This window comes from Bradysia coprophila, unplaced genomic scaffold (genome assembly GCF_014529535.1).
Source record: "Bradysia coprophila strain Holo2 unplaced genomic scaffold, BU_Bcop_v1 contig_350, whole genome shotgun sequence".
Classification (NCBI taxonomy): domain Eukaryota; kingdom Metazoa; phylum Arthropoda; class Insecta; order Diptera; family Sciaridae; genus Bradysia; species Bradysia coprophila.
This window is the reverse complement of record NW_023503608.1, coordinates 9,525,061-9,542,126: the sequence shown is the minus strand read 5'-3', so window position 1 is coordinate 9,542,126 and position 17,066 is coordinate 9,525,061. Positions and strand designations below refer to the sequence as shown.

The 17,066-nt window shown below is 34.8% G+C and overlaps 1 protein-coding gene and 5 non-coding genes across 24 annotated transcripts in view; all 6 read left to right on the top strand.

Moving 5' to 3' along the window:
• The window catches only part of LOC119080713 (RNA binding protein fox-1 homolog 2-like), a 152,214-nt gene that overhangs the window by 68,775 nt on the left and 66,373 nt on the right, over positions 1-17,066 (top strand). The window lies entirely within an intron of this gene.
• On the top strand, positions 10,178-10,250 carry Trnac-gca. Its single transcript has one exon. It is a non-coding gene; the product is annotated as a tRNA-Cys (tRNA).
• Positions 10,621-10,692, top strand: Trnac-gca. Its single transcript has one exon. It is a non-coding gene; the product is annotated as a tRNA-Cys (tRNA).
• On the top strand, positions 11,081-11,152 carry Trnac-gca. Its single transcript has one exon. It is a non-coding gene; the product is annotated as a tRNA-Cys (tRNA).
• Trnac-gca lies at positions 12,977-13,048 on the top strand. The gene has a single exon. It is a non-coding gene; the product is annotated as a tRNA-Cys (tRNA).
• Positions 13,798-13,869, top strand: Trnac-gca. The gene has a single exon. It is a non-coding gene; the product is annotated as a tRNA-Cys (tRNA).

Sequence of the window (17,066 nt, the reverse complement as noted above, 5' to 3'; positions counted from 1 at the left end):
CGAATCCTCTCTTTTAATCGATCTATTAGCGTAACGGGATCAATCACAAATAACACAACGTTTTTTCAGTAATCAAATCTTAAATATTTCTGGAAATACATGCTCAGTGTAGTCAAAACTATGTTCTATCCTTTATTTATCGAGTATATTGTAGTAGAACAAAGTTTCAACTTCGTAGAACGCAAATTTCTCGAGACATTATTTGATTTTTTATTCAGTTTTGATGACAGCACTGAAAAAACTTTGCGTAATTTATGAGTGATAAATAAAATATTTTGCAATAGATGTTAAGATTGTCACCCCGGGCGAAGCCGAGGTTGACAACGCATCGTATGTGCAAAATTCCAGTTTAGGCACAAGTTAGCAACAAGATTTTATGTACAGGAGTGGAATCATCATTTTTCCGAACGTCACCTTTGGGCACTAGTGCGCAAAAGTATGTATGAAAATCCATTTACTGTACATATAAACATTTTGTCGACTTGGAACGACGTTAAAGATTCTGTCAAAATGTTATTTTCAATTGTTTTTGGGATGTTTTTCAATCAGGGAATTGTAGATTATAGTAGATTATGCATCACTCTACAAAATTTTTGTTTTGACGATTTGGAAGTTGGAAGTTTGGAACTAAAGGCATTATACATTTTATCGCATACGCGGTGTGATTCCCCGAAAAAATTATTCACCTAGGATATATAAACAAACATTATACTTCTGTAAATTGTCAAAGTGTCATTCGCATATCTTGTTGTCTCGTTTTCGCTTATGCGATAAAAAAGAATATGCACGTATGACAAGCCGTCTCGGCAAGCCTCGACCGCCTTGTCATACGTGCACAATATTTATTAACTGCCGAGAACAGATATATCGAGATAAACAGTTTTTCACTTAGGGTAACTGCAGGATTATCGTTCTATGCAGATAATTTATATGATATCTAGTTGAACTCTCGCTCCATTAGCGGCTAGGTGGAGTTTGCATTTACGTATGCTGTTACAGATAAAATTTTAAACTGGGAGTGCAATTTCCGAAGTACATATGACACAAAAATATATTGAGCACTGAAGGTAATGCGCATCTTCAGTGGATCACAACAACTACGGAGCCCAAGTTTCGGAGAAATTTAGGCGGAGCGTTGTATTTCGTTTGGTGCAGCTCTAATGATTTCTACAGAATTGATGATGAAATGTTATGAATTTGATGGCGTGAATGCTGGAAAAATTCTGTTGAAATCTCGTATATGCTGAAGTGAAGTGAACTGGCTCTGCACTTCACCCGGAACTTGGGTCGCGTATGTTTTGGAGGATTAACATTACTTTGAATATTTTATATACTTTGCATGAAACGTAAGAACGTAAGGCCGGAAGCACCAGTTATGCTGTCTTTCCCATTGGAAAACGCAGCATAATTGTCGATCTCAACAAAGGAAAATTGCTAGTCTATTCTGTATAAAAATGTCTTTTAACGAACAAAATACCGGGTAACACAAGAACTATAATCAAAATCAGTTTAAATTTTCTTTTTTGAATTCGCTCCATAACCCATAAGACTATACCATCCAATGCTAGTTATAGGAGAGACTATAGGGTTACGTTCTGATATGATGGCGCTTTACTATGGAAACACTTCCGTTAAATGAACCATTTTGGTTTCTGTTACTTTTTCCGGTATCATTTTGTTGTTGTCACTTCTCGTTATAAGTAGTAATTGCGAACGAGGATTTTAAAGTTAAATCTTCTAAACGATTTTTTAACGAACAGAGGAATTAGCCCGGAAAATTTTTGTGTTTTTTTTTTAACGGGGGAAAATATGAACAGCGTATAAATTCAACGAGTAGCTCTTTTCGTACTTTGGTGAATACACTTAAAAACACTGAAAATCAATGCAGACATGGGGGGAAACTAGAAAGAAATCGGATATCTTCGATAATAACACCTAGCGGAAAGTGACTAAATTGGAGATCGATTTCATGCAACCGTCATTGGAAGAAAAAGACTTCTCTATTGATTAAAATTATAATCTCCTCGTCTAATCGCTGTAGTCGACAAAATCTGACTCTGACACCAATATGTTTGTGGAATATCGTTTGGTATTTCATAGCAGAGAAATAAAATTTAATTTCCTTCTCACAATAATTGTCAACGCGACAACAAAGACGCATTGAAAAGGTTGCATGATAAAAACGTCTTTGCTTCCAGCATCTGAGTAACATCGTTTTAATATCACATTCAGAAAACACACATAAGTAATACGTACAACACATTTATTATCTTACATCTGCGCCTCCGTTTTCTTTTCGAAAAATTTGCAAAACGAAGACTATGTAATCCTGTCATCGAGGGTAACAAAGTGTAAAATAATTTTCAATTGCATGTTACACACAGTATACCCCATTCTTGTGGGAGCATATACTTGAGTGTAGATCTCTGTGCATAAGTCTGGCAATATAACACGTTTTTTGAAATTGAGATTCTAAAAGGATATGCTTGAATTTACGACAGAAAATGGGAAGAAGAAGAAAAATTTACTAATGCTGAACGACTTACTCAAACCGAAGCTGGTACAAATTAAATTCAAACTTATTCTCGTTAACGAAGAATGAATCACAGACTACATTCGTAGTCGGATAAAATGCATTTTCTTGGATATCATTCCCCTCGTTTTCTATGATGATGTTGTCAGTGTAAGCATCGGAGCTTAAGTTTTTTTTTCATTTTTATTTTTTCATAAGTACTCGTATTCAACTCCACCATGTAACCAGATGCACTATATGAAGTACAATTTCCATGTCTTCTTGACATTGTCGCAAGGTTGCATTTAATTTTGTTGTGATAAAAGTTCATCAACGTGTGTTGTTGACGTTGTCTGGGTTATTTTATTTTTATTTGATGAGGAGCGTATACCGACGAACGACATATTGTACTCTGAATATCAAATTAAATTTGATTGAAAATTCGTCACGTAGAATGAATTGATTTCGAATCAATGCCACAATGTGAATTGCATCGATAATCTTGTTGTCGTTCGAATGCAAAACGATTGAGTTTTAAAGTTCCAATTTAACATACTACACCACACACAAGCTCATTGAATAGCATCGTTAATTTGGAGAAATTCAAAATGAACCTTCCGTTCAATTTATATCTCCACCTCGGATTGTTTGTTTTATTTGAATTATGTTTTGATAATGTTTAGTTTACCACAAAAATTGTTTGATGTTTTTCGTATCTGTTAAAGTTGTTGAATTTTTTTTTCTTGTTTTTGTTTATAATTCTTTACATTTCTTATTTTACAAATGGTAGGTGTTGACACGTAAATACGACGGGAACGGTAGCGGGAATTTTTATTTTTTTATTTTTATTTTCTTACAAAAGTGGTGTGTACCATGTATATATCTGGAAAATGAGTACGCAATTTTGGAAATAGGTCTTCTGAATGAATTGGAATGATTTTTTTACTGGGCTAGGTCGGTTAAAAATGAAAAATTGGTTAGATCAAGTGGAAAGTGGGTCTGTACTTTCAACTTAGTCTAATTTTCACCATGAAAATTACGTAGAGACATTCTGTTATAGCATGCATGAAATTAATATGTTTTAGATCGAGGTGTATAGATGTTACTTACTTATATGGATGGAACTTGTAAACAAAAATATTTTTAGAAATTATTTCTCTTGAGTGGTGCCTATTTTTTTAATATATGCACGATGAAATGCATGGACTATTTTTAAGATAACATTTTCCCATCAAGCTATTTTGTATGGAACAATTTGGGAAACTGTAGAAAAATCTAAAGTGGGAAAATGTAGGGAAATTTTTTCCTTAAAATAGTCACTGATCAAATGTCATAATTAGTGTTTTTCTCGGATATGGCTTGATGAAACCTTACAGTGAGCGCATTCCATTAATCATTGTTCTGACGATATATGGGTAATTCCAGCTAATTTGTGACTGTTCGAAATATTTTCACCAATTGAAATGCGATTTCAGCAAACTTTTTTTTCCTTGAAAGCTGTTGACCAGACGCGTCGTTTAAGCCCCATATTACGTCGGTGGCCAAAAATCTCGGGAGATACAACCATAAAAATGTATGCTTGTTTTCAGAAAATTTTTGAAAATTCTACTTTATTTCACGAAACCTGAACCGATTTCACTAAACTTTTTTTTTGCTGAAAGCTATTGACAAGACGCGTAGTTTGACACCAATATGAGGTTATTGTAAAATGCGGTCTCGGGGAGACATGACCAAAAAGTGTTTGTTTGTATTCGACATTCCGAGATATTCTCAATAAATCTCAAATGATTTTTGTAAAGTTTTCCTGGAGATGTGGATGGTCCACAATAATTCCACAATTGCTCCAAATGACACGAAATTAAATTTTTTGAAGATTTTTGGTCCATTCTGCTTCGAAGTAAGGTAAAATCACTTCGACCCAAACGTTGCCGAAACTACATTTTTTCAAATAAAAACTGAAGATCGGTGTCATTCGAAAGCTGCAGCATATGACTTCACGAGAAAAATAACTTTGAGTCAATCAGGTTAGTTGGGTGAGTAAAGTAGGTGACAACAGCTTCCCAGTGGTGATAAAAGTCATCCTCGAATTTTAACTCGTCGAGATTATCTCGAAAAATTTTGTAACCATTTTTTTAAACGGTTTTTAGCCGAAACAACATTTTCTGTGGGGTAACAACCACCAATTGTGAAAAAAAAAATATTTCTGGCTATTTATGACCTCACGGTTGGTTTGAAACGAGATTAAATAGGGACTGCAGACCACCAATAATTTTTTTTCATATTTATAATGAGTGATGGACAAGAACGTCACACAGTAAAAAATCAGCCCGAACGCCTGGGCCGTTTCTGAGAACCAGTGGATGTGACTGCAGCCAGCAGGCAGGGACAGCCTAAGCACATATTTTAATGGGGATCGATAGAGGGAGCAATTCTAAGATCATCTGTGTAAAAATTATTATTTTTGGTCATCTGATCTCGGAGCATTAACAGTTGAAAGTCAAAATTTCAACATTTTCGAAGAGTGATATACCTTTGACAAAGTGACCGAGCCAGCCAGTTAATACTGATTCTAGATGTGTTTAATCAGCTCTTTCGAATAGCGAAAAAAAAAACTTTTGGAAATGGTCTTTTAAGCTACATTTTCGGAGAAGGTAATTTTTCCGCTACCCTCGGTGAAATTTGGCCGCTTCTGTATCTTTCTGGTAGCCTTATTTCAAACTAATTTGTCGCTAATATTGTAGCCTGAAAAATAAGCTTTTCAACGATACCAAACATGCCATTTCACAGCAAGTACTGTTGATGATTCAGTTTTTCAATCGAGGTCACTCTACTCGAAAATCTGGAGCCCTCGAAAACGAAATCGTTAAATTGGGCTTAAACTGCGCGTCTTGACCATAGCTTTCAGGGAAAAAAAAGTTTACCGAAATCAGTTTTTATTTGGTGAAAATATTTCGAAAAGTCACAAACGTGTAGCGCAACTAACCGTCGACTTTTGCGATCACACAAGTCAGACTTCGCAGGCTAAAAATTCCCATTCTTGTTGGTATGCAAGCACTGTGTCTCCTGAGTATTAGAAAATTTATAGACTGATTTGTTTCCGCAAAACATAGCCAGCACAATTAACTTTATGACTCACAGTTAACGAAATTTGTAACGCAACTAACCATGGAATTACCCATATAATTGCCTAAATCATTCATCAAAGTGTTCAATATTTAACAAGTAATTCCCGATCCCGATGTCATCGGACAACCAATTCTTTACTTTTTAATTTGAGTAAATATGCAAAATCAAGACCGAAATTTAAATTCACATCTTCGAGACCTTTGTGTTTATTATATTTTTCCTCCAGTTGTCGGCGTTGACGCTTTTATTTATTTTTATTTATTTTTTTTTTCGTTTGCAGTCATTGTAAATATTATTTTTTATTTTACATTCAACGAAAGCATTACAGTTTTGTGTATATATAATTGAACAAGGCTGATGGCAGTATGGAGAATATAAATATATTTTGCATGCATTTCCATAAAATAAAGTTATTTATGCTGATTACACGGCATTGGGATGACTTTCGTTTGCCCCAAAATTGCATAATTGTATTATGATATCATATGATGCACACCGAGATAATATTTTAGTCTTGCTGCTGAGTTTCTGTTATTTTAGGCAGAGAAATAATATTTAACTTTATGCGCAAACATATAAAGCTTCTCGTTAAAAGTCTCTACATTTCATCGTTAATATTTACTGTGAAGTTACATGCAAAAGTATTACTATAAGGTTTTACTTCTCATGTCTAGTAAGATTTTTAAACTTTGGAATTAGTTAAACGTCGGTAAACATTACGACGATACACATAAAGGGCACAGATGTAATTTTCCAGAAAAAATGAAAATTTTTGTTTGCAATAAAGTAGTTAATTTGAAAATCGTTATTGGGAAGTAATTAGAATTACACTACGTTTGGGTTGTTATTTACTGCAATCTTCATACCTCATCCAATGCTGGGCATCTGTTCGCTATTTAATAATGATTTGGGTTTCTGATTATTTGCCGAATATCTTTATTAGTGTCGTAGTAGCCTTAAAGTAAGACTGAATGAATGATGGCATCTGTGCACTTCTTGATAAGTACCAAAAAACACAGTGCTTCGGAACCACATATTCACGTCTTACTTCCAAGTGCTAAAACGCAATTCCCAGTTTTGCCACTGCGTGACAAATTTCAACCAACCTGGATCGCTCACGCAGTGGTTAACGGAATGGAAAATTGAACTGCGTTTCATGCTTCACACATGGAAAGCTTTGGAACATGTTAAATGGTACACATATTCGGTGGAATCGATTTCTCGTATTAAAGATTCTTTTTGAGTAAATTATGGAAAATTTCTGGATTTCGCTCTGGATTTTTCGAAAAATGTATTTCGGCTTTGTCTAGTTGGGTAAAATTTGGGCGTGTCTTCACTTTAAATTTTGGTGGAAGTTGCGGTAATTGGATTACAATTTATTCCGTACAAGTCGCATGTAGTTAAGATTGCAATAACTCTTCGTACGAACTACCTGGCTGGCATACAACTTCGTTTATTCAATTTGAAACTTTTAATCTCTCACACACCGAAGATAATCTACTGCGATATTTTCAACATTATATTTTAGGCAGCAAGACAACTATCGCGGTCGAGGAATTACAAAATTGTTTTATTATTCGAACGACACTGTTCGGAATGAAACATACGTATGGCGTTCACCCAACATTGAAAGGATTCATCATCATATACCACGCATCCAAGAATTTATTCGGACTTCAGACAGGCAACGTATAGAGAGAGAACCAATGTAGGACATCGCAGAAACAACAAAACGAGCTTCGGAAAAAGAAATCCTTCGAACGAAAAAACTTCAAATGGGAAAAATGTCATATGATCATTGGAATGATGAAGATCGTCAAATTAAAATTAATTGCGCAATTCAATTCTGTGACATTCACGTGACACTTCTAACAGTTCCGCTTGGTCATAAAATTATTTTTTAATTATTGGTTTGTCTTGTCAATTGAGTTTAAATTATTTCGTTGACTTAAGCTGATGACGATGGTATTAATGATCCAACTGAAAACTGATACACACTGTAATAACAATAATTGTTAATTATATGAATGCTGAATAAACGACACATTATGAAAGTAAACTTGTATGCTCTTTTCGGAATGTTTGTAACTTTCATGATGCAAAATTTTCTTCTTTGTATTATTGAATTTTCATTAATAGCTGCGCTACACGCAATCCATTCATCGGTATATTTATATATGTTGCGTCTGTAATTACTGCGTGTATATAGCTAACGCAACATCGTATCGCAAAAGAACGAACAAAAAATGTGCTCAATTATTTTAACATCATGGTGTAGTAATGGTATAGGTGGATTTGTGTTAAAATTCTTGAACCTGTAAAAGTGAAGGAAAACAATAGAAGTAATTGGCGATGAAATAAAATGAGTAGAAAGATCAAAAGGTTGCATAAATTTAGAAAGATTTTATGTTTTACCTACTCCAGGTAGAGGTCACACGGTCAAATTTATAATAAAACAGCCATTTATGTAACGGGCTATGATTTTATTGGAGTGTTTCTGTATCGTAATAAATTCTGTTGAGAAGGCCATTTTCAGATTCTGGTATTTTATTGTGTTAGGTTGAAAGATGTTTAATAATTTGGTCGGCGAAGTGTTGATTTTTACCTCCCTTAATTCAAAATGATTTCCCATTAAAATTTTAATTGGAAATATAAGGCAAAGAGGAACATCAGCAACACATATCGTGTCATCATCAGAAGGAAAAGGTAAATTTATATAAAATTTAAATGACAGGAATATGCTTCGCAACCTAAAACAGTTATAGTGAAAATTCACGAGTTATGACTTCATTAGGGCCAGAAACATGTTTTTCGATTTCCCTTCCTAAATTGGCCCTGTTGTTTCTTCCCACACATAACAATATTTTCATTGCAATTATTTTTCGTAGGCATTACAGGCTTCAAGTTGATTCACATTTGATTAAATCTTAATCTGGTGGTTTCAGTAGAAATGATAAATGTTGGTGTTACAGTTCAATTCGAGACATAAACTCAACTGACGGAAATGTAACATATACCATCTGCCACCTGCGGATAATCTTATTAATAAATTGCACCGTGATGAACTTGGACCAAAAGAAGCTCTAATAAAACCGAATATGGGATGTAACAACCAAGAGCAAATGAAACATTTCAGGTTTGCTCTTCTCAGCCCGACTTTTTCAGAATATTTCATATCTTTTCAGCGCTGTACTCCATGTAAAATTGTAAAAGGAATTTTAATAAGGGATCCATTAATACCGATAATATCTACTCTTCATACATAAAAAAATAAAGGGAAATATCAGTAAACCGTTCAAAAAATTTAATTCCATAAAGCACAGCATTATTAAAGGGTCTATATTTTCGAATTTTATAATAAAATCCATACAAAAGCGAACACACACAACGCATTTTTTATCATTACGATGGCCTATGAATAGGCAATATGGTAAGCTCTATCTATCTTTTATTTTCACAAAGCTTAGCATTACAATCCGTCTAAGCGAACATAAGTTGATTATGTTGACCATTAAGCTTAACATAAACACAATAATTTGATTACATTTTATTGATGGGTACGGAAATTACTCCCGAGTCAATATTATAAATTTTGTATGCGAAATAATAATGTTGTGATGCTAAAAAGAATATTTTTTTGTTGATCGAGACCTTTTTCGCCAGTCGTTACACATCGAAATTGCAAACTAATAACATATTCCGTACCAGAATCGACTATGTGGAGGCATGAAAAGATATTGATGGTGTGTTGGTTATAATGTTCTATTCGGTACATATGCCTTTGCCTATACATATATTCTAATTGCCATGTTTTCCACCGAGTTTAATATACATAAAACGTCTAATATCCTGAGGCGTGATAACTGCCAAAGTCTTTATTAAAATGTCTTCATTTTTTGATTCATGATGGTGCGGTTGTTTCTACCATTTTGAGCGCGGAACTCCTCTGTGCAAGTTGACTTTGTAGTATATGTACGTTCTTATATTCATGAAACAAATATATTTCTGTACGGAAATGAGAGAGGGATTATTGTACACCGATTAAATATGTTAATGTTGTGACGTTCGTAAGCATTAAATTATATTGTTTCTGGATGAATATTGAAGTAATATCTGTTTATAAGGAGGTTTTTCTTCAATATTTAAGTAGCTACGTGATATTTTGTTTAGATACTTTCCTTATTAATTCAATGTGCTTCACACAAGAAATATTAACTTAGTTAGGAAAGGAAATGTGGAACGTGATATTAGCTGAACGCGATGCGTAATGAAGAAGATGGAGAGACCATTGAATGAATTTTATAGAATAATAACAATCACAATTTACGACTCTTTATAAATTAGTTTCGAAATTTATGTGTTACACCCACTGAGCTGGAATGAAGAGCGAATCTGTGAGGCCGCTGTTTCCCTTTTTCAGCGAGCTTTTTATTACATGTCCAAAGTATAATTAAGGTGATCTAGGGTATGAACGGTATGAAGTACTGTCACTCTCGCGCTCAACAATTCTTTTAGTCGGTATTTAACATAATTCGCTAAGGCGGTATAGCTCAGTGGTACGAACGTTGGACTGCAGATCCAAGGGTCCTCGGTTCGAATCCGGGTGCCGTCTATATTTTCTTTTTTAGTTTAGTTTGTGTAATACCCACCGAGCTAGAATGAAGAATTTTTGAGAACCCTTGAAGTCGAAGTTTCCATTTATCTGCGAACTTTTTATTACATGTCTGAAGTATAATTTAGGTGATTTAGGTTGTGCGGAGTAGTGTCACACTCACGATTTCCGTTTATTTTGGGTTATCGTTCTACGTATAGTAATGCGAGTAATGAACGCTTGGCATAATATTTTATTTCCGCTGTATTGTATTGTGATTGCGACACGTGTAGTTGTAAACATTTCGTATAGATGTTACACAGTACACAATTACAGTGCGGACAAAGGCTAATTACAAGTTATTTAGCAAAATTTCTCACGAGTTCGCCAGGGCGGTATAGCTCAGTGGTAGAGTGTTGGACTGCAGATCCAAGGGTCTCCGGTTCGAACCCGGGTGCCGTCTACATTTTTTTTGTTTAGCAAGTTGAAACTTTTTTTTTATCTGTTCAATAGATGCTAAGTTAAACAAAGATTCAGTTGCATCGTTGAACGTTTCAGGTTAGCCAAACATTAACGACGTTTTAGAGTCGCCTACGAAGGGGGTTTTCATCTTTAAGAAAATTGTAGGCCTCCTTTTCCGATCAATTCATTTTTACGGTATATTTTATAGTGAACACGCTAGTTTTCCAATTTTTGTTTTTTTTCTGTATTTTATTTGCGCTATATTGTATATTGTGATTGCAGCACGTGTAGTTGTAAATATGTCCTATAGATGTTACACAGTACACAATTACAGTGTGGACAAAGACTAATTACAAGTTATTTAGCATAATTTCTCGCGAATTCGCCAGGGCGGTATAGCTCAGTGGTAGAGTGTTGGACTGCAGATCCAAGGGTCTCCGGTTCGGACCCGGGTGCCGTCTATATTTTTTTTTAGTTTGTTGAATTTTTTTTTACCTGTACAATAGATGCTAAGTTGAACGAAGATTCAGTTGCATCATTGAACGTTTCAGGTTAGAAAGGATCTCAATTGTCTTTTTGAAAACTCGGCTTTCGATCGAAAGTGTCACGAATCGGACTCTGTACATTTCCGTCATTAGAGATAGTACATTTCGTATCTAGGACTAAAAGTCTTTTTTAGCGTGTGAGAGGTGAGAGGAATCGAATACGCTATGGTATGAAAACACATTTAAGAGAAACGCCCTTATCTGGTCAACTTTGACTTATCTGATTGAACGTTAAATTGACATGTTTGGAGATGTTATCTTAATTATATTTTCTACTGTATGACCGAGATGTTCAACCGATTCCCCACTATAGATTTACATCCTTCCACTTAACAGTTTGTTTTTTTTTTACTTGGAGATATTTATGACTGGCATTAAGAAAAGCTTTCGTCACACTCAAGCTCACCACTTATTTTGTAGTAACGTGCTGCGTACTGTGAATATGAATAATGAACACTGTGCTAGTTTTCAAATTTTTATTTCGACAAGAATCTCACTCGGTCGTTAAACAATAACTTGAAAACAGTTTCGTATGCCACACTCTGTATGGAGTTCTGCAGGAAATTATTTAAGCTTAAGTAAAGCATATTTTGCACCCAAACATTAACGACGTTTTAGAGTCGACTACGAAGGGGGTTTTCATCTTTAAGAAAATAGTAAGCTTCATTTTCTAATCAATTCATTTTTCCGGTAAATTTACCACTCACTTTTCACAATACCATTTTCACAATCCATCTTACCATTTCTGTAAAATGTCTCATATTGACCTGATTTGATTTTTATTTTCGTTTCTGGACCTACTCAGAAAATTGAAATGTTACAACGACGCAATCGACGTAACAAATTTCATATTACTGGTCATTATCCGAACCATTCATATGTGTTATCGTCTGCATAGACCATCTGAAGACTCTAAACGATTTTTCGGGCCATTTAACAATTTGAAGAGTCACAAATTTTCCAAATTGAAATCCTGGTACTGTACGTAATTGCAGCAAAACGTACATAACATAGCTCCGAAGCGTGTAATTTAAAGGCAAATCCATGGGAAATGTCGTGTGTAACATTGTAAATTTGCGAATATGAACCAGGCAAAAAAATTAGTTCCCGACATAATTTCCAACCATCGCTGGGTCACCGATGAAATACACTAAAAATGTTTCGGAAATTCGTTTTAAATTTATTCTTTTGTGTTCGGTAAACACATTTCAATTGCGCTTACATAAAACACACAGTAGAACATGCCATGAAATAAACGAACTTGATACAGCCCGCAGATTGCATTGTGTGGTTGATAACTGTTTAGAGAGAGAGGATTTTGTGAACGATTACATTTTCCGAATGACACAAAATGAGCTAAATTAATGTTGAATGAAGGCAATTGGATGCATCCGGCTTTGTGTCGAAAAAAATCTGAAAAGTTTACCATCGCGTATTGTAATGGTGACAAAAATTAAAATGATTTTGATTCTATGCACTGGATAATGTACCTATTGATACAATTGGATCAACAATCTCACTTCACAATATTTATCATTACAGGAATTTTATGGTCACATTATTGCTTACATTTATGTATTTTCATTTGGAAAAAGACCTGCCATGCAATTTGAATGCGTCTGTGTTTTTGTCCCGTTGCATAATGACAAGTTATTTAGCATCATTTCTCGCGAATTCGCCAGGGCGGTATAGCTCAGTTATTACAAATTGTTTAGCAAAAATTTCTCACGAGTACGCCAGGGCGGTATAGCTCAGTGGTAGAGCGTTGGACTGCAGATCCAAGGGTCCTCGGTTCGAATCCGGGTGCCGTCAAGATTATTTTTTTTTTAGTTTAGTTTTAGCCAATTTTTCCTTATTCTGCAAGCTTTTTATTACATGTCTGAAGTGTAATTTACATAGGTGATTTAGGTTATGCGGAGTAGTGACATGATTTCCATTTATTTTGGGGTATCGTTCTACATATAGTGAATACGAGTAATGAACGGTTGACGTACTACCGTGCCAGTTTTATAATTTTTTCTGCATTTTATTTGCGCTATATTGTGTTGTGATTCCACGTGTCGCAATTAAAATAAATTGTAAATATTTCCTATTATCAGAGTGACATACACTCTGATTAACATCACTACACAACGTAACGCGCATTATCCCCCAGTCCAATAACATCCACAGATCCAATAACTTCCCATCTAATAGCGTCCAGTTCAATATCGTCCAGTCCAATAATATCCACTGTCCATTTTCATCCAGTCCAATAATATCGACGTCAATTTCATCCAGTCCAATAATATCCAGCCATCTCAGGGATATTTTCCTTATACAAAAAGATTTTCCTTATACAAAATGCGTGGATGTTATTGGACTCGATGAAAATGGACAGTGGATATTGTTGGACTGGATGAAATTGAACTGGATGATGTTGGACTGGATGATATTGAAATGGAAAATATTAGATTGGAAGTTAACGGACACGCTGTGGATGCTCTTGGACTGGGGGATTATTCATGGCACAATGCGACTAATGACAAGTTATTTAGCATAATTTCTCATGAATCCGCCAGGGCGGTATAGCTCAGTGGTAGAGTGTTGGACTGCAGATCCAAGGGTCTCCGGTTCGAACCCGGGTGCCGTCTATATTTTTTTTAGTTTTGCTTGTTGAATTTTTTTATCTGTACAATAGATGGCTAAGTTAAACGAAGATTCAGTTGCATCGTTGAACGTATCAGGTTAGGAAGGATCTCAATCGTCTTGTTGAAAACTCGGCTACAGATCGAAAGTGGTGTCGGGATGAGGTTGAGCATAAAGTTGACATGTTCAGAGATTTAATCCTAATTATAGATATCTACCATAGTGCATACCATAGTCCCTACCATCGATCTATAGTCTAACTCTGTATAACGTCAATGGAATGATTTTGCATGACCTGAATTTGACTTGTTCCGGGCATTTGTCCTCGTGCTTCAATTTTGTTTATGGGCGGTTAGTTCAACTGAACTTTTTTTTACGAAGATTAAGAAAAGCTTTTGTCATTTGCTGTAAATCGTTACACGAAAGAGAAAAATCGTAAATCGACGCATTTCCTTTTATACACTCAGAAGACCTTCACCATCGTGAGTGATAAACGCAAGTTTCATCAATTTCAATTTAAGCAAATATTTTCGTAAGACCAGATTAGGCCGCGTTAAGCCACGATGATGAAAAGTGTTTTAAACTTTATTTTCATTTTATTAATTAAATCGGATATTTCATTATAAAACACAAATAAAATGCCAAAAGAATTTCTTTGCGATTTTCGGTTATGTTCGCAGATTTTTCAAATCTTCGACAAAACCTTTTTACCCATCATGTCCTTATTTCGCTGTTTATTTGATCCATTATGAAGAGTGCTAAAATGATAATCGAATTAAGAAATTAATGATTTCAATTTCATATCCCATCCGTTCGTTGAGGTATTTTTATGTGCAAACCAATGATGGGGCAAAATATTTCATATTCGAAATGAGTGGAATGGGCGTAGTACGGCAATACATTTTTCTGGTATGATAAATACGATTATTATGGGCATTATGGGACAGAAAAGGTATAATCGAATAAATGTATAGCAGGGGTCGGGTGATGGAAGATGTTTTTTTAAGATGAAATTGGTTTATTGAACCAATTCACAAAAAGGATGAAGAAAAATTCCAACTTCGATTGGTTTTTTTTTTCTCCGTGCTAATAACGATCGTAAAATGGCATTATTTTACAGTTTTGTAGGCACAAGCACTTATTCCTTAAAAACTCTGCAGCTTTAGCTTCTGTCAAGCAAACAAACCACGCAATTATAATGTCTGATGGGTATACCAATTCATTTCTGCACTTCTTGAAACAAACAATTTAAAAAAAATCTACAGTGTACCGAGTAGTGTGACTTCGCTTCAATCGCACTGTGCTGACGATTTAAAAGAAATTTCATTCGCGTCGTTGGTCTGTGAAACCCATTCTCGTTTCAATTTTTTTTTTTTCAAAATCCACTTGCTTTGTCGTTTGTAAACTCTTGAATCTTTAATTTCAAGTATACCGCACATATCAACATACCATTATTCAAAAATGATTGTTGAAAACAGAAAGCACTGCTTTTAATTGCGGTTTTATGATGAACTTAATTTGAATTAAGTCAAAAAGCGCGGCATATTTTTATGCCATCCTTATGATCTCAATCGAAACACAGAGAAAAAAATTTGCCTACTGTAATTATGGGAAACATAAAACTTTCGTATATACAGAGAGATGTTGAATTTTAAAATTGAATAAAGTTTACATAATGTGCGTCCTTAGTTCATTGCTTTTCTTCCGAACTGTTGGTTAATTATAGCGGGATATATTATGTTTCAAATAGAAATTAGCGCCCAGAGTATCTTCCAGTATACGCGAACTAAAGTCAAATAAATTCAATCAGATTAGATACTTTTTGTTTTACTTTGTTTTCCATAGATTTAATTTCCTTTATTATGCGAGAGCTCTATTATAACCATGAACCCAAAGTCGTCGACGAAGAATTTATCAAATTAAAAGCATCATATCGAATCGACCCTCTCATTATTATATACCAAATTGATAAAGAGACAGACATAGTCTTTATGGTGCTGAAATCCATCACAGAGATGTGACTCAATGAACGTGTATAGTCAATTACGCTGTTAAATTGGAACAAAACAATTTTCGGATGTTTTTGTGAAATGCTCAAATCCGATGGCTTCATTTTATTTCATTAGATATACCCAGATTCGTGGTATATAGCGACGAAACATGAAATATTGATATGGATTGGAGGAGACGTATTGCTAATGACAATAATGTTGGCCCAGTCATTGTCGAATGAAATGTATGCTAAAAAATGCAGAAGTTAGTGAGTTGCTATGGCTCAGTGTTTCTATTTTCGCTCCGGACCCAGATGACCCGTGTTCAAATCCACCTGCCTTCGAATGTTTTTTTTTTGTCTTTATGTCAACCAACAATTTTCAAAAGAAATGGTAGAACCTGACCTATTGTCCAACGGGCTGTTGATTTTTGTTATGGTATTTTTTGTGATTACTTCGTGAAAACGTGTCATCCAATTATTTCAACAACAGAAATCCATTCGGCCACCAAGACTCCAAGTGTTTTGATGAAAGCCATTTGTTTTGGAGAATCTTAAATGTGAAATCCAAGTGGTTTTCAAGTAAATATATAACCTGACTCAAAATATCAGAAAACGAACTTCTGCTCTCAATATTCCGGCAATTGACCTTTTCACCGTATCCACCATCAGTACCTATCATTAAAACGCACCGCTTTATATGGAATAACAACAAAATAAAAGTCCAATTCACTTAACCAAACCATTATTCGTGCCGAGATCGTGCAATTTGTAAACAATATACCGACTGTTCAATATTATCCTTCAGCTACAGGTGTTTATCGATGATAAGATTCAAATCCGGCCATGATTACCACCTGTAACATATTGATTTAACAATAGAAATATAATAATCCATTTCGACGTATCGATATTGCATAAGCGATTTATTTATCCAGTGGGGTTTTTTCCTGATATTGCCGGGTATCATACAACAAAAGGCAGATCTTATCGAAACACACGAACAAGGTAAACACGACGTTTGTATATTATGGTTATTATGGTTGAGAACATTATGAGTTTCCGGGTGGCTTCAAAGGATTACGTTTGGGTTGGGTTATCGCTGAAAGTAATTAGTAACAAAAATTTGATTTAATCCATTAAATCCATTATCGGATGCAGGATATTGCTTTCATTGTTATTGATAAGTGTGACACAATCTGGTTGCGCCTG